This window comes from Bufo gargarizans, chromosome 7 (genome assembly GCF_014858855.1).
Source record: "Bufo gargarizans isolate SCDJY-AF-19 chromosome 7, ASM1485885v1, whole genome shotgun sequence".
NCBI classification, from domain to species: Eukaryota; Metazoa; Chordata; class Amphibia; order Anura; family Bufonidae; genus Bufo; species Bufo gargarizans.
The window spans coordinates 46071952-46090147 of record NC_058086.1 but is presented as its reverse complement, the minus strand read 5'-3'; the positions used below and the strand labels follow the sequence as shown (position 1 = coordinate 46090147).

The 18196-nt window shown below is 43.2% G+C and overlaps 1 protein-coding gene across 6 annotated transcripts in view; it reads right to left on the bottom strand.

Annotated features, from left to right (window-relative positions):
• KANK4 (KN motif and ankyrin repeat domains 4) overlaps positions 1-18196 on the bottom strand; it is a 100640-nt gene that overhangs the window by 52055 nt on the left and 30389 nt on the right. The window contains exon 1 of one of the 6 annotated variants that reach the window (XM_044300875.1): positions 1468-1538. The exons of the other annotated variants lie outside the window; for them this stretch is intronic. The gene's annotated coding sequence lies outside the window, so the exon portion shown is untranslated. Of the gene's footprint in view, positions 1-1467; positions 1539-18196 lie in introns of those variants that run through there. 6 annotated transcript variants of the gene reach the window in all.

Below are 18196 nucleotides of genomic sequence, written 5' to 3'. Positions count from 1 at the left end.
TTTTGTAGCCCTTTTCAGTGTCATGTATCTCTAGAACACATCTTCTGGGTCTTCTAGAACTTTTGGAAGTTGTTTGGTTAGTGTGAACCGTGATTTGATGAAATCGTTCTTCAGGAAAACAGATATGTAAGTAACCAGGCTTTGTGTGCCTTTATCTAATGATCAAAACACTTGTGAAGCCCACGCTTCCAACCTCACCTCCTTAACTAAAACACCTTTTGCCGATTAGCTCTTGGAAAAGTCACTCACATAGGGGTGCACTTACTTTTTCGCCCTAAAATGTGGATCTTTACTCAATGTGCTCAATAATAGTCATAAACGGTACAACTGCTTGTGTGTTATAAGTCTAGATTGTGTTTGCCTACAACTGTGACAATGAGACCACATCTTATTGGTAATCAATGCAAAAATTCTGGTAATTCCAAAAAGCTTACTTTCTTGCAACTGTAGATCGGTCTTTGCGTACAAGGGTTGGTATGGCGAATTGCAAGTGAAGTGGTAAGTTTTGAAGCTATAGCATAGTGTCACAATAGACTTTTAATACTGTAATTAACAGCAGACACAATGTATTTATAATAGAACATTGCACAGACATAAGAGAATCACAGGAGACGGCATGCCTGGCTGAGGAACCTCCAGAAACATCAGTATGCCGAGTAGATTATTCATGTTCTTAGTTAATGCCTTCAAAGCAACAGACTGCAGACCCCGCATCCGCTGAATGGCTGCGAGCAGTTTTTTATCTTCAAAAACTGGATGCAATGTGGAATGGAATTCTAAACCGCGGATACAATGTTATTTTTTATATATTTTTTTTTTTAGAAGAGGCTTTAATAATAAAGAGCAGGTCAGAGATGATGCCTTTAGTGATGAGTGGGGGAGGAGGGGAGTGCGGCTGCATGTCTGGGAGCGCCGGTAAAAAGATAAGGAGTAAAATTGATCCATTTATTAAGATACAGCTTTGCAATAAGCGGATTCAGCCCTAAACTGGAAGGATGACGAAGTGGCGACGTTTGTGTTGTATAGGAATATTACTGAACTGTAATCTACATTCAGGACCATGAATTATTTGTGGTTTTCCCATAGGATTGTAGGTAGAACTTGAGTTATCATCAGCATACCAATTATTCTCTTTTTTCATGAATCAGTAGTGCATGTAGGTATATAAAGCTTTGTAATAGTGTATGTGTCATTGGGGGAATTGTCATCCTCCTCATTTCCAGCTGTCTGTACTTCTTCCCTGCCTGGACAATCTCAGTATATTTTTAGAAATCTCATAAACTACCAAAATAATAAAAAGACAAAAGGAAAAGGAGTATGTAGCTGCAGTCAGTGGGTACCTCCAATAGAGGCAGACCACGCAGCTGCTATTTGACCCATGGGGGCACATCCCCTAATTACATTCAAAAGGCTTACAATAAAAAAATGCGGGCCCCCCATTACCGAGTTCACTGCCGCTCCCCTTACCTACAGCATCAGTGGCTCTGTCCCCGCCAGAGTCTGATGAGCGCTAACGCTCTGTCTCTCTTATGGGCTGGCCAATCAGCATTAGCAGTGCTAGCAGATCCTAGCCTAGCACCCAGTAGAGAAGCTTTACTGAGCCGTGCCACCACTGCCGCCAACGAGACTTCATTCTGGTCCTGACTGTGAACTGACCGGGGACCATCACCACCAAAGTGACTCCAGGCTGCAGAGCTGTGAAGATCTTCCCCGGCCGCTTTGTCACAGAGACAGGAAAGCTCTACACAGCAACAGCACGCTGTAAACTTCCAGAAAAAAGTTCATAGGCTGGGCTGGGACTGGGAGCCTGCCTGGAGCCAGGGAGGCTGCAGATGGGACATGACACAATAAAAAAAAACACAGCAGCTGCAGCAGGCCCCCCACTCCCTATGAACTGTGCCTGCTGCTGCTTATTGTTTAGTGTACCACTGCCATACCCCCCATAAACCTGTGCCTGCTGCCAATTAGTATATAGTGTACCACTGCCATACCCCCCATAAACCTGTGCCTGCTGCCAATTAGTATATAGTGTACCACTGCCATACCCCCCATAAACCTGTGCCTGCTGCCAATTAGTATATAGTGTACCACTGCCATACCCCCCATAAACCTGTGCCTGCTGCCAATTAGTATATAGTGTACCACTGCCATACCCCCCATAAACCTGTGCCTGCTGACAATTAGTATATAGTGCACCACTGCCATACCCCCCATAAACCTGTGCCTGCTGCCAATTAGTATATAGTGTACCACTGCCATACCCCCCATAAACCTGTGCCTGCTGCCAATTATTATATAGTGTACCACTGCCATACCCCCTATAAACTTGTGCCTGCTGCCAATTATTATATAGTGTACCACTGCCATACCCCCCGTAAACCTGTGCCTGCTGACAATTATTATATAGTGTACCACTGCCGTACCCTGCATGAACTGTGCCTGCTCCCACTTATTATACAGTGTGCCACCACCATAACACCCATTAACTGTGCCAGCTGCCACTTATTATACAGTGTGCCACCACCATAACACCCATTAACTGTGCCAGCTGCCACTTATTATACAGTGTGCCACCACCATAACACCCATTAACTGTGCCAGCTGCCACTTATTATACTGTATAGTGCACCACTGCCATACCAACTATGAAATGTGCCTGCTGCTACATTGCCATATAAGGAGGATAGCAATGGTACTCTAGACAAACGAGCAGCAGCAGGCACAGTTCATGGGGGTTTATTATATATATATTCTCCTTTCTGCTTCACTCCAGCTCTCTCACTATCACAGCTCAGGAGGCAGTTTAAGGATGAAACTGAGCATGTGCGGCTTTCTCAGTGAGACGGACAATAAAATAAGTAAAAAACAAACAGCAGTTGGCACTATACAGATATATTTTATTGAATAATTCAGTGGCTATATTCCATTTTTAATTACAATAGTATTTAGATCCAGGTACTGGTCTGAAAATTGCCAACTTTGCATCGCCTCCCGGCATAGTGACCTCTACCCAGGTCACAGAGCATGCCTACAAAGCTCTCCTATGGAAGTTAATGAGTCATCTCCAGTCTATTGTGTGCTAACATCCATGTGGCTGCTGTAAAACATCTCTCTAAATCAGGCCCGGACTGGCCCACAAGGGAACAGGTGGATCCCTCGTTGAGCCCCTAAGGCTTCTTTCATACTAGCGTTAACATTTTCCGGTATCGAGATCGGTCATAGGGTCTCAGTACTGGAAAAAAACACTTCCGTTTTGTTCCCTTTCATTGTCAATGGGGACAAAACATAACTGAACAAAACGGAGTGCGCCAAAATGCATTCCGTTCCGTTCTCATATCGGAGAGCAAACCGCAGCATGCTGCGGTTTGCTTTCCGCCCTGGGATGCAGAGCAAGACGGATCCGTCGTGGCCCACAATACAAGTCAATGGGGACGATCCGTTTTCTCTGACGCAATAGAGAACGGATCCATCCCCCATTGACTTTCAATGGAGTTCATGACAGATACGTCTTGGCTATGTTAAAGATAATAAAACCAAATCCGTTCATAACGGATGCAGATGGTTGCATTATCAGTAACGGAAGAGTTTTTGCTGAACCCTGCCGGATCTGGCAAAAACGCTAGTGTGAAAGTAGCCTAAGCGAGGTGGACCCCAGTCCCTCACCCCCTGCACCAGCGGCACATGACACAGTAGAGTGTCTGCACGACATACAAATAGGCAGCTTACAGAATCTAAAACAGCCATATAAAAAAAACGAGTAGATTATTTAAAGAGTTCTGCACTTTGTTTTGACTGATGATCTGTCCTCTGGATAGATCATCAGCATTTGATCGGCAGGGGTCCGACACCCGGGACCCCCGCCGATCAGCTGTTTGAGAAGGCAAACGAGTATCAACTGGCCTGGGCGCGGCTAAGCTCTGTTCACTTAAATGGATCTTTTGCCTATATACTATATGGAGGATATGTCACAATAAAATGCTTTTTTTTTGTATGAAAACTTCTCTAACTATCTCATTTTAATTAGTAAAAAATAAATAAAGATGAGACCTTCCTTTTAAGGGATTAAAGCCGAGCTGCACAAAGCTTCACAAATATGGAAAGGTCTGATGTATAAAATGGACAAAAAGGGGAAAAAATGCCCAGATCTGCAAATATACAGAAAACTCTCCCATGGGCGCCTTTGCAAACACAGCTACAGAATCCTTCCTCTATTTTTTTTTTTAAAGGAAAGTTATAAATGGGGTCTTTATTCTTCCTTCATAAATAAATGGAGACGTCTGTGGGTTATTATAAACCTGCACTGAATTGTCCCCATATGAAATGCCTTGAGGTTGCTCTGAGCCTTCCAGACCATGCAGTACGTGTCCATATGGTGCAGGACACAACTGGTGGTTTCCAGTGATAATTTCATTATGTCTGTATATAAATGGGCGCAGGTCCTGGTGCACCCCAGTCCTGTCCTGGAAGGTCACTGCGCGCCGGAAGCAACATGATCTCACAATCGCACTAAACATGTCCAAGGCTCTGGCTTCCATTTATAACCACACTGACGTGTAGAGAGATTGGTCAGGTTCTGGCGCTTTGACTGGAGAAGCAGCGCTCTATTCAGGGCCATTCTTTCCTTGGAATCTAAATAAAATTGCACTGGAGTCTCCAGATGCATTTGAACAGAGCCGAAGGGCGAGTTCTGACATGGCGGAGATCTGGTGCAGAGTTTGCACTGCCAACCAGCAGAAAATTATAGTGTGATACATGTGGTTGGGGTTTTGAAAACTTCTTCCATATTCTGCTTGGAAAAACAAGTAAGGGGTCAGGTCCACAGTGACTCTGCAGCACATATTCCGGTACAATATAAACTAGAACAAGGAATGCTGGGTGGCATAATTCAATGGTGACGTCAGCGAGCGAGGAAGTAGCTAGCTTCTCCTCCTACCTACATCAATATTGTTGCTAACCTGGGATATAAATGAGGCTACATGCACACGAACGTTGTTTATTTCCATGTCTGTTCCGTTTTTTTTTTTGCGGAAAGGATGCAGACCCATTCATTTCACCGTGTGCTGTCTGCATCAGTATGTCCGTTCCGTAGCCCCCCCAAAACAAATAGAACATGTCCTATTCTTGTCCGTTTTAGGCATTGTTACAATGGATCCGCAAAAAAAAAAAAACAAACAGATGGCAGACGGATGTCATCTTTTTTTTTTTTGTGGACCGCAAAACACATTCGGTCGTGTGCATGTAGCCTGAAGGAAAGCTAAGTGTAACCTATTCTTACTTCCGCACTGGGACCCATGGCTCCAGCGGTTGTCGACCTCAGGGTGCCAGCCAACTGAACGCTCTCTCCTGTTTCCAGCTACCAAGGCATCCGATGTGTCCCTATTATACCACTGGCGGCCTTGTCTCCATTGCCTACTGATTAAGGTGTTAACCTTTACTTCGCCAATGTTCCTACAAGTTGTGTCTATGATTAGAACTCCAGATTGACGCTCACCTTGACCTAGGCCATGTTCCTCCTGCTTCACCCTTGGGATTGTTCATCTGGTACCTATTCTTCTGCTCCTGGTCCTGACATTTAGCCCTGCTCCTGACTATGCTCCCGTCTCATGCTCTGGCCAGCTGCATTCTGACCGACAGCCTTGTGACAATCCCTGACTTCGATTCTGACTATGCCACTGTTTTCACACTGCTATTCTGTGGACTCCGACCTGGGAATCCAGCCTCCTTTTAGGGGTGAAGAGAAAAAAAATTGAAACATTTCTTAGAACCGCACCCCATTCTAGCCATTGCCAAGCCGATTGTGGCCTAGAGAATCCACGTCTCCGGTAACAGGGAGGAAGTAGCTAGCTTCTCCTCCTATATCAACTCTTTGCCCCACAAATAATCAATACGCATAGAGGGCAGGAGAAGGAAAGCTTGGAAGAAATGGAAAGAATGATACCCTGAAGCCGGACACACATCTCCCACCATATCCAAATCTCTGCTAAGGTGCCAGAGATAGATCATAGGGAGGCTAAATGGGGCAACCTCCCAGTTTCCTATAGCATTTCCAATACATGGACCGCCAACAAAAGGTGTTCATGAAGCAACTGGAGAGGCCTCCACCAGCTTCTACCTAGCAATGCCAACAACCAGGACTCCACACAATTTCTATCCAAATGCACCGTCATCAGCAGCTCATGACCCTTCTTAGTTCTTCTTACCTCCCTAATAAATAATTGCAATGAAAATCCATTACCAAGAGTTTCCTTTTAAAAGGGACAGCTGCAGAACCTCATCAAATCAGGGTTTATGGTAGGAATCTGAACTCTCCAGAACACGGCCCTTAATCCGACCATGTATACACACAAAGGAGGTGAGAACAAGTTCTGCGCACAAGAGTTTTTGTTGCAATTCCAGAAATATCTGCGGCCTCACTGGGAATATTTGTTCATTCTGAACTTTTTCCTCCACACAGGAAATTGATGTAATGAGTTTCCAGTATGGTGAATGCGCGGCCTGGACAATCGCCTCTGTTCTACAGCTTCTCACCCTTATCAAGCAGATGATGGGCTTGGCGCTGATCAGTTCAGCAAAAAGCCTAAAAAAATTAAACTGTGTATACCAGTGGCTTGCAACCTCTGAGACTTCTGAAACTACAACTTCCAGCATGCTTATGTAGCTGCTGACTGACATGACATGCTGTGAGTTGTAGTTTAATACTATCTGGATAGCCACAGATTGAAGACCACTAAAAAAAAACAATTCTATGTCTGTCAAAAGGCTTGGGTTCCAGACTGATACATCTATAGCTGTGAAGGCTAACCTCCGGCACTCCAACTATGGTAAAAATACGACTCCAGGGATGTACACTTGTTGGGCTGTTCTCAGAACTCCATAGAAATGAATGTAGCATTCTGGGAGTTGTAGTTTCACCACAGCTGGAGTGCCAGAGGTTAGCCATCACTCTCTTAGGCGCTGTTCACATCTGGTTTTTGGTTGTACGCCAATCTGATACGTTTAGACATACAGTAGAAAAAACTAATACAAACCTATGTAACTTTGTGGTTATCTACCCTTTTACTATGTATATGTTTGATTGATGTGCATACGTATCATTAGGTTTGTGTCTGTATTTTTTATCCAAAAACATATGTTTTTGTGAAACCTTTCTTTTTTTAAATAAAGATTTGAAGGCATTATCTAAAAAACGAATACGTTTAATGGATGGAAATGTACTGTCTAATGTTTACATCTGTCTCCAATTCACTACATTGTAAAGAAAAAAAAAAAAAAAGGGATACGTTTCAATTTTTTTTTTATTTTTTTTTGCAGGACAGAAAAGCATGGTAGGCAAAGTTATTCTGTCCTGCAAAAAAACTAATGGAAACAATGATAAACGGAGCTAAAAGTATGCATTTTTGAACTATGTTTGCCCAATTATAGTCAATGGGTATGTCACATGTTTCTATATGTTTTTTTTGTTTTGAAACGTATCCGATTGCCATACAACAAAAACGAGATGTGAGCGGCCCCTTACCTGAACTGTTACATTGTAACTAGCGCTCATTTCTGGGCAGTATTTGGTTTTTACAGGTTTTCAGCCTCTGGTCATAAACGTGAACATTATCCAATCATTGTCAACAAGCAGAGGTTTTGAAAATGATCAGAAACTGAACACATTTGTTATACTACAAATAAACCAGGTCTTGTGCTACATACCGCTGAGGCCAGTGATTGGCTGCGGCGGTCACGCATGGCTATGTTACCGCAGAAGCCTGTAAACGCACACCAGTGCGGCAGCGCTAGAAATGGTGGGTAACTAAGTGGTCAGTATATGACCTTTTTGTTTTGTTTTTCAAATTTAGGGGCACACAGGAGATTTTCTAAATAAATTGGACCATTCCATTAAGGGTAAAAACTATTTGGCTGCCACATGCACTTAAGTGATTAGCTATATCGATATAAAATGGGGGGGGGGGGGGAGGATGGAAGGACCCCTTTAATTGTCCTTGATTGCTTCTTCTCCAACCCAGAAAAGCAAGATTTCACACTGCTGACAACCCATACTTTACACAGCCGCTGATAAGGGTCAAAAAGCTTCAAAAGAATGTCAGCTAATTAGTGCCAATTCCATGGCAGCACAATTCATTACCCGTGACCCTGTGAATGCTGCAATTTGTACAGACGAACGCATTTGTCTTATTGCAGGAGGGCAGCAGGAAGGTTTATCCCAGGGCAGAGAGAAAATGCACAAATCCCTATTACATGTGCTGCTTACATCTTGATCTGATCCACACTCCACTGACGAGCACCGTCTCATGCATACAGACCAATGACGGGTCCTGTCAACATCCCTGAATTATTTACTCTGCTTACATAGCGCGGAGGAAGCACTCCCATCATCCACTGTCACTAGTGAGGCTCACAATCTAATCTCCCTACGCCAAGGAACACAGAGGTATGAAATTATGCAATATACTGTATCTGCCGCGTGTCTGACGATCCCCTAAAGGGGTGCTTCATTTTTATTTTTTTATTTTTTTTAAAATACCCTATTGGGGAATTCTGACTTAGTAGAAGGCCTCCTTATCTATTACACAGAGTGGAGATCAGCTACAAAGAGTATCTCTCATTCTGGAGGACCCAGACGTGTAATGCCTCATTTCCCCTGCGGGAGTGCTGCAGGAGAATTGAACACTTTTAGATAGCTTCCCCTACAACATACAAATGGAACACTGGGGGTCTCAGAGATCCATTGATCAAAGGATTGATCAAAGCAGGCAACCCTTTTAGAGAGGAACCTAAAGAGGGGTGCGCTACCCACCCATGAAGCTTCATTTAGAGCTCACTCTTCTATGCTGAAGGTTAGGTATGGTTAGGCTATGGCAGGATAGTAACATAGTACATAACATAATACATAAGGCCGAAAAAAGACATTTGTCCATCCAGTTCGGCCTGTTATCCCGCAAGTTGATCCAGAGGAAGGCCAAAAAAAAACAAAAAAAAAAAAACCCTGTGAGGTAGAAGCCAATTTTCCCCACTTTAGGGGACTATAAACTTCCTTCCCGACTCCAATCAGGCCATCAGAATAACTCCCTGGATCAGCGACCCCTCTCTAGTAGCTATAGCCTGTAATATTATTACACTCCAGAAATACATCCAGGCCCCTCCTGAATTCCTTTATTGTACTCACCATCACCACCTCCTCAGGCAGAGAGCTCCATAGTCTCACTGCTCTGACCGTAAAGAATCCTCTTCTATGTTTGTGTACAAACCTTCTTTCCTCCAGACGCAGAGGATGTCCCCTCGTCACAGTCACAGTCCTGGGGATAAATAGCTGATGGGATAGATCTCTGTACTGACCCCTGATATATTTATACATATTAATTAGATCTCCCCTCAGTCTTTTTTCTAAAGTGAATAACCCTAATTTTGATAATCTTTCAGGGTACTGTAGTTGCCCCATTCCAGTTATTACTTTAGATGCCCTCCTCTGGACCTTCTCCAGCTCTGCTATGTCTGCCTTGTTTACAGGAGCCCAGAACTGTACACAGTACTCCATGTGTGGTCTGACTAGCGATGTGTAAAGTGGTAGGACTATGTTCTTATCACGGGAATCTATGCCCCTTCTGATGCAACCCATTATCTTGTTGGCCTTGGCAGCAGCTGCCTGACACTGGTTTTTGCAGCTTAGTTTGCTGTTTATTAAAATTCCTAGATCCTTTTCCATGTCAGTGTTACTGAGTGTTTTACCATTTAGTATGTACGGGTGACTTGCATTTTTCCTTCCCATGTGCATAACTTTACATTTATCAGTGTTAAACCCCATCTGCCACTTATCTGCCCAAGCCTCCAATCTATCCAGATCCCTCTGTAGTAGTATACTGTCCTCTGTAGTATATATATATATATATATATATATATATTATATAATATATATATATATATATACACACACAGTATACTGTCCTCTGTAGTGTGTGTATATATATATATATATATATATATATATACACACAGTATACTGTCCTCATCAGTGTAAATTACTTTACACAGTTTAGTGTCATCTGCGAAAATTGATACTTTACTATGCAAGCCTTTTACAAGATCATTAATAAATATATTGAAGAGAATAGGGCCCAATACTGACCCCTGTGGTACCCCACTAGTGACAGTGACCCAATCTGAGTGTGTACCGTTAATAACCACCCTCTATACTATATACTAACCTTTTATGTGGTACAGTGTCAAATGCTTTGGAGAAGTCCAGATATACGACATCCATTGATTCGCCGCTGTCAAGTCTAGAACTTACCTCCTCATAGAAACTGATTAAATTTGTTTGACATGATCGATCCCTCACGAAGCCATGCTGATATGGCGTTATTTGCTTATTTCTGTTGAGATGCTCTAATATAGCATCTCTCAGAAAACCTTCAAACAGTTTACCCACAACAGATGTTAAACTTACCGGCCTATAGTTTCCAGGCTCTGTTTTTGGACCCTTTTTGAATATTGGCACCACATTTGCCATGCGCCAATCCTGTGGGACATTCCCTGTCAGTATAGAGTCTGCAAATATCAGAAATAAGGGTCTGGCTATGACATTACTTAATTCCTTTAGGATACGGGGGTGTATGTCATCCGGTCCTGGCGATTTGTCTATTTTAATCTTTTTAAGTCGCTGTTGTACTTCTTCCTGGTCAGACAGGACACTTTTAATGGGGAATTTATTTTTGCATTCTGCATGTCATCTGACAGTTTATTTTCCTCAGTGAATACATTGGAGAAAAAAATATTTAACAGCTTTGCTTTCTCCTCATCGCTCTCTGCGACTTCCCCCTCATTACTCTGTAAAGGGCCGACACCTTCAGATTTATACTTTTTAACATTTATATAATTGAAGAACATTTTAGGGTTAGTTTTACTCTCTTTGGCAATTAATCTCTCGGTCTCTAGTTTGGCCGCTTTTATTAGTTTTTTACATGTTCTATTTTTTTCCTTATAGTTTTTCAGTGCTTCCGTGCTCCCCTCCTGTTTCAGTGAATGATATGCTTTCTTTTCTAGGATGACCTACCAGTATTGCCACGAGTCAGCCTAAGAAATCCCTGCAGTGCTTTCCATCTGCACTAGCCCTTGCAGCGGTCAAGAATGCTGGGAGTTGTAGTTTTGCAACAGATAAAAAGCTATGGGTTGGGAATTAGTGTCCTATGTATGACACAGTTGGATAGTTCTTAAAATTACGGCATCTATGAGCTACTATAATGACCCGGAATATGCTAAATGCACACTTAGAAATATTTAAGTAATTCAAAATGGGAGATTTAAGCTGTGCCCCCAGAAATGGCCCCCCAAAAACTTAGAAACTTCATCAAATGCCCATTTTTAGGTGGAGTTTGCATAAATTTTGCCCCTTTGGGAGACTGTTCTGGAAAAATTAGGAATGTTGGAATGCATGTAAATGGCTACATGGGAAGGGAGAAAGGCAACAAAAAGCAGATGCTGCTCCTCATCTGCATCCTTACAGCACCCCTCCCCCAATCAGGATTTTGTGGGTTTAGTGGTCGCTATTGAACCCACTAGGTTCTGGGTTCAGCAAATAAAACGAATTCCTTGCAGAATGAAAAATCGCACTATTTTCCAATATATTTTATATACCAAATCCTTGCAGTTTTCAAGATCTCTGCTTGTAGTCAGTGAATGGATGTAAATGTGTTTTTAGTCATGGCATACAGTCACTGGGGGTCATTTATTAAGGGACCTGCGAATATTTTAGTAAACAAAATAGCCGCAAGTCCCCTTTTTACCCGGCTGTGTGACAATATTTAGTAGCACGGCTGATTTCACCCCGTGTTCGGCGCCTAGGCCTGTCAAGGCATTTACGCCTCTATCACAGCTTTGCCTTTGTACAATGCGATCATCAGACTTCCCTCTGGAAGTAATTAAGGTTCCTATTCACTGACAGCAAGTAGAGATCTTGGAGATGTCACAGGAATGAGATTGCATGCAGCAAATAGGCTTTACTTCCTACAACTGGAATACCCCTAAAGCAGGGCTGGCCAACCTGTGGCTCTCCAGCTGTTGTAAAACTACAACTCCCACCATGCTTTGCTGTAGGCGGAGTCTGGGCATGCTGGGAGTTGTAGTTTTGCAACAGCTGGAGAGCCTCAGGTTGGCCATCCCTGCCCTAAAGAGTACGTCCACGTATGGTGGATTTCCTGCAGAGGGATTTCCACTAAAGAATTTGCTTCCATTGCAAAATCTGTGACTCTGAGGCTTTGTCTAATCATGTGGATTTGTCACTGATTTTGCTGCTGGTTTCACACTATGCATTGCAAAGGGTTAAATCCGCAGCAGAAATCTGTAGCATAAACTGACATGCTGGGGACCTAAAATCAGCAGTGGGTCAGATTTTTTTCCCCGCAGCGTATGGATGAGATTTGCTAAGAACTCAATCACTTTGCGAGGACTACAATGGAAATCTGCAGCAGAAACTCCCCAGTGTATAAACCCCATGTGAACAGAGGTCTATCTCTGGCAGCATTTTTCTTTACCAGGATCTCTAGATGGATCGTGTCGCCTATTAGGGGGAGATCACCCCGAATAAAACCTCTCGGAAGACGGTCGGCCTGAGCTAGTGCAGATCTATGGGAGAACACTTGATTTTGACAGCTCAACAACCGGACCTTGGTTATACAGGCGTCATGGCCGTCAACATCAAAGAGATCGCGCGAATGTCAAGAGATGAAAAGACAGCAATCTGCGCCAGGATACGTGCATCTAATAACAGCGGATGATTTTCTTAACGCTCTCAGATCCTGTTTATCTGGACCTTTTACTTATTCTTAACGTCCAGACACAGAAATAACCCATGACAGTATTAATAGCGTCTTATTTCCTTCTCATCATTATGACTTGTGTTCTTCCAGAATGCCAGAAATAAATATAGGCTGCAAGCTGCGGAAAATAACGGAATCACAGCCGGCGCAGATTGAACTCAATTTCTGGGAACGGATTGCAGGATGTCACACTGACAATTTTCTGACTTTGATGGGCACAGAACTGCCCGGAGCCTAGAATGTCAGAAAAAAAAAATTATACTAAATTATTTTTTTTGAAATTTATTTCCAACCATAATTCAACAGAAATATGGCTGCAGACTAAGGGCTTGTGCACACGTACAACCTCCGAGCAGCACGGCGAGCAGAGCAGTCTCTTTCGGAACCCATAGGAAGTTTCGGCGTGTTCCATCAGAGGCCGTATTTCGGAGATATTCGTACCATGTCTTCTGTTCATAATACGGTGCATTGGCGGCACATTGAATACTTTATCAGCAAAAGTTTAGGATGACTTGATTGTATTTTTTCCTTTTTTTTTTTTTTAAAGTAAAGTATTAGTATTAGGAACTGCAGAAGTATCCAATTGCAAACACTGCACGAAGTAAGGAAGTCTCAGTTTGGCCATGTAGTCCTAGCCTTAAGGCCTCATGCATACGACCGTTTTTCGGGTCCGCATCTGAGCCGCAGTTTTTGTGGCTTGGGTGCGGACCCATTCACTTCAATGGGGCCCCAAATGATGCGGACAGCACTCTGTGTGCTGTCCGCATCTGTTGCTCCGTTCCGAGGCCCCGCAAAAAAAATATAGCATGTCCTATTCTTGTCCGTTTTGTGGACAAGAATAGGCATGTCTACAATGGGCCGCCCGTTCCGCAAATTGCGGATTTCCCTTTTTTTGCGGATGCGCGGTTTGTGGACCGCAAAAAACTGCACAGTTGTGTGCATGTAGCCTAAAGTGCATGTCCAGCCTTGTGTTTTCAATCTAAACAGGTTCAGTATTGTACGCTGATTTATTTTAAATATGTCTTTATAGCAGCTAAAGCTTTATTTTTCTGATACACAGCTTCGAACCTCCTGCAAAGTCATAGATCCTGGATTCCTGAAGCCTTCACTAGGGGGAGCTCACGAGCTCGCAGCATACTGTGTTGTCACTGAGCTCAATGTGCAATAGCATGCAGTGGAGCCCCCTAGTGGAGGCTGCAGGAAGTCAGTAAGGTATCATTTACTACTGTTTTCTATACGGGGAATTAGAAAAAAAACACAAAATAATTTTATATAAAGGATAGACATAAATCCAAAAGGAATTATATGAAAAGATAATGAAATGTATACATTATGTGTCTGTGTCTACACTGAACAGATCTGGGAATCTTATTTTCTGCAGCATTTCTACTGACGTGCAGGATGTGCGAACCTTGAATCACTGCAGTAAAATGCAAGGATGAATGCCGTCTTCCTGTCTCCTCTATATCAGAGATGTGAATGAGGTGCTGATTACATTTAAACACAAGCCTGATGCAGGAAAATATCTACTACATATGGACTCTTGTGTGATATAGTAGGATTAATTAAACCTAATGAAATCTTGGATATACCTACGTTGCAGTATACAATCTGCAGAGCTTGGGTCCCCCCTATCCCGTATCTTTTCTATATTCTCTTTCTGTAATTGACGGGGTGCTGCTGTGCTGTGTAACCAGATATTTCCTCCACTGCTTCTTTCTTCCCTCTCATACACACTGAGACAGATCAACCTCGAATGGTTGATAACAGAAAGAAATAACACGTCCTTTTAGTTTAGTATCAGCAATATCTACCGTAGAAGCCGACTATGCACTGCTTGAGAATAGGCGCCGCTCTGAACAGCTCCTGTTGCTTAACTTTACGATAAAAATCGGTTTACCTGGAGCAGCCACTAGGGGGAGCTCTCTCAATGAAGATGGAGACAGCTCCCAATGAGTTTAAAGGGATTGCTCAGTGGATTATATCGTTTTGCCAAACGACTCAAATTTATGCAAAATAATAAAATAAGTCATACTCCCCTTAATGGTTGCAGTGCTTCCCAGCTCCCGCTGGTCTCTGCTTCCTTGTTTTTTCACTGCTCAGCCAATCAGTGTCCTGCCTCAGCTAGTGATTGGCTGAGCAGTCTTATCCTTATTCTGTGTGAGGAAGTAAAGACGGGCTTGGGACAGAATGGGATCATGGGGGAATCGCTAAGGAGGGTATTTGGAGACCTGTGTTAGTATAATGGAGTTATAACTCCTGTAAAGTTCTATGGGGCCCTATTTCTGTGCACCCCCGTATTTACTGGACATACAGGAAAGTGATCTACTCTCTCTAGGAACACGGTACGAGTCCCAGCTCTTCTGGAAAAAAAAAATCACTCTGTGCTGCCACGATGCCAAGATCAACGGTTGCTGTTTGGGGAGAGCTACAATGCAAAATGATGGCACAATCCCATCACTTGTCAGGTAGCAAATGACTCATGTGAACGGAAGAATCCAAAATTACTCCTGAGCCTCGAAACAATACGACTGTCATTCGGCGCCGAGGCAATGTAAACAATGGAGAGGAACGACAGCTTAGACATAGTGAATTCTGCATCGTTGATATTACAATGTTGCAGCTTCCAGAAAGCATTAAATGGGTTGGATAAGAAACAGCTCCACACCTACCCACAGGTTGTGTGTGGTATTGCAGCCAAGCCTTATTCATCTCAATGGAGCTGAGCTGCAGTACCAGACACGACCCACGGACAGGTAAACAGCCAGGTTTTCTAATCCTGTATAACCCCTAAACTCTACCAATAGTCCGTATTTAAAACCTCCATACAGGGTTGATAACTTTGTAAATACAGTGCTGCTTGAAAGTTTGTGAATCCTTCAAAATGTTCTATATTTCTGCATAAATTTGACCTAAAACCACATCAGATTTTTACAAAAGTCCTTCAAGTAGATACAGATAATCGAATCAAATAAATCAGTCAAAAATATTAGACTTGAAGGAAAATGATCCAATGTCACATGTCTAAGTGGAAAAAGTATTTGAACCTTTGCTTTCAGTATCTGGTGTGACCCCTCTGAAGTCCTGCACAATGACTTGGAGGAATTTTAGGTCATTCCTCTGTACAGAACAGCTTCAGCTCTGCTATGTTGGTGGTTTCCTCCCATGGACTGCTAGCTTCTGCTCCTTCCACAACATTTCTACTGGATTAAGATCAGGAGTGTGACTCTAGAACTTTACCTTTCTTCTCCTTTTAACCCTTCTTGTGCGCCACGGGTCGCTGTCTCGCTGCATGACCCACGTTCTCCCGACAGGCCCAAACCATGATCCTACCGTCACCGTGTGTCACACATGAGATAAGGTTTTTATGCTGGATGCAGGGTTTTCCTTTCTCCAAATATATCATTATTCATTTAAACCAAAAAGTTCCATTTTGCATCTCTTCACAGAACATTCTTCCAATAGTCTTCTAACTTGTCCAGCTGATCCTTAGCAAACTGAAGCATGTCCTTCTGATGGCGGATTACCGAATGTGAAAAAGGCCTTTAGTTGCTTAGAGGTTACCTTTGGTTCCTTTGTGACTTTTGGACTAATACACGCCGGGATAATAATGGTCTTGAATTTCTTCTATTTGTACACAATCTGTCTGACTTTGGATTAAGGTGAGTTAAATTATTTTATTTTTTTTAACCCCTCCAGCGCTATTGTACTATGCATTCTGTATTAAGAATGCTATTATTTTCCCTTATAACCATGTTATAAGGGAAAATAATACAATCTACACAACACCTAACCCAAACATGCCGATTTTTCTCATGCGCATGCAAAACGCATTACAATGTTTTGCACTCGCGCATTTTCCCGCGACGCACCCGCATCTTATCCGGGACAAAAACATGACGCCCGCGTGAAAGAGGCCTAAATATATTTGAAAGCAGCTTTGGGTGTGAATAGAGAAAACATGAAATAATTGAAAAAGAGAAGAAAGTTCTACTGCATATATGTTCTCCGAGCCCGGGACTGAGGCATGAGAGGATCTGGGAGAGCGGAGCGGTCACATTCCAGTGCCACCCAACTGCTCATGTTGTATACAGACTGAACAGCACAGCAGTGGTCAATACAGAATAAGGCCTTATGCACACGACCGCATGTATTTTGTGGTCCACAAAATGAAGAACCGCAAAATAACGGTACCATCCGTGTGCCATCTGTATTTTTTTGTGGACCCATAGACTTTAATGGGTTCATGGATTGCATTTTGAGAAACACAACAGGACATATTCTATAATTTGAGGGGGCTTCATACAGATGCGGACAGCACACAGATGTCATCCATGTGTTGTCTGCAAGTCCTTTCTGTAAATTCAAAACATCAGACGGCACTGATCTGCTCTCCTGGACATCAGACGGCACTGACCTGCTCCCCTGGACATCAGACGGCACTGACCTGCTCCCCTGGACATCAGACGGCACTGATCTGCTCCCCTGGACATCAGACGGCACTGATCTGCTCCCCTGGACATCAGACGGCACTGATCTGCTCCCCTGGACATCAGACGGCACTGACCTGCTCCCCTGAACATCAGACAGCACCGATCTGCTCTCCTGGACTTCAGACAGCAGCTGAGTAAATATTATCAATTAAGTAGAAGGTTTTATAAACAACACCCCCCCCCCCCCCCCCCCCGAAAAAAAAAAAGCGTCATCAAAGCCGAGACACTTCCTGTAAAATCCCCCCAGGAATATAAAAACATCCAAAACATGACATTACCATCATTTATATCAGATGATAGGGGGCTCAGGCGGAGACCGGCTTCTCAGGGGAAGGAAGTCAAGATTTATCAACTAAAGAACACCTGAAGGGGTTCTCCGCTTTGGACAATCCCTACTTGTTTGTTAGAAGGGTCACTAAGAGTCCTGCTGCTGGGATCCCCAACGATCAGCTGTTTTCTGTGACCTGAAAGTAAGTATTTAATTTCCCTGCAGCGCCATCACAGGAGAAATGAGGCATTACCCCATACACATTCAAATCAATGAAAGAGAGAGAGAGACAGAGAGAGAGAGAGAGAGAGAGAGAGAGAGAGAAATGCCAAGGACAGAACCCCCCCTCTGTTAACTTAGAATTCCCTAATAGGGTTCATGACAATGGGTTTTCGACAAAGGACACCCCTTCAACCTATTTAACTCAGATTAAAAGGGGTTTTCCAGATGTTCTGTATTTATGGCTTATCCTCAAGATAGGTCATCAATATTTGATCGGTAGGAGTCTGACACCTGGCCCCCCTGTCATCAGCTGTTTGAAGAGGCCGCAGAGCGGTAGTGTTGTAAAAAAAAAAAAGGCAAGAGAAATCAAACTGTCATGGTCGGGATGAAGACAA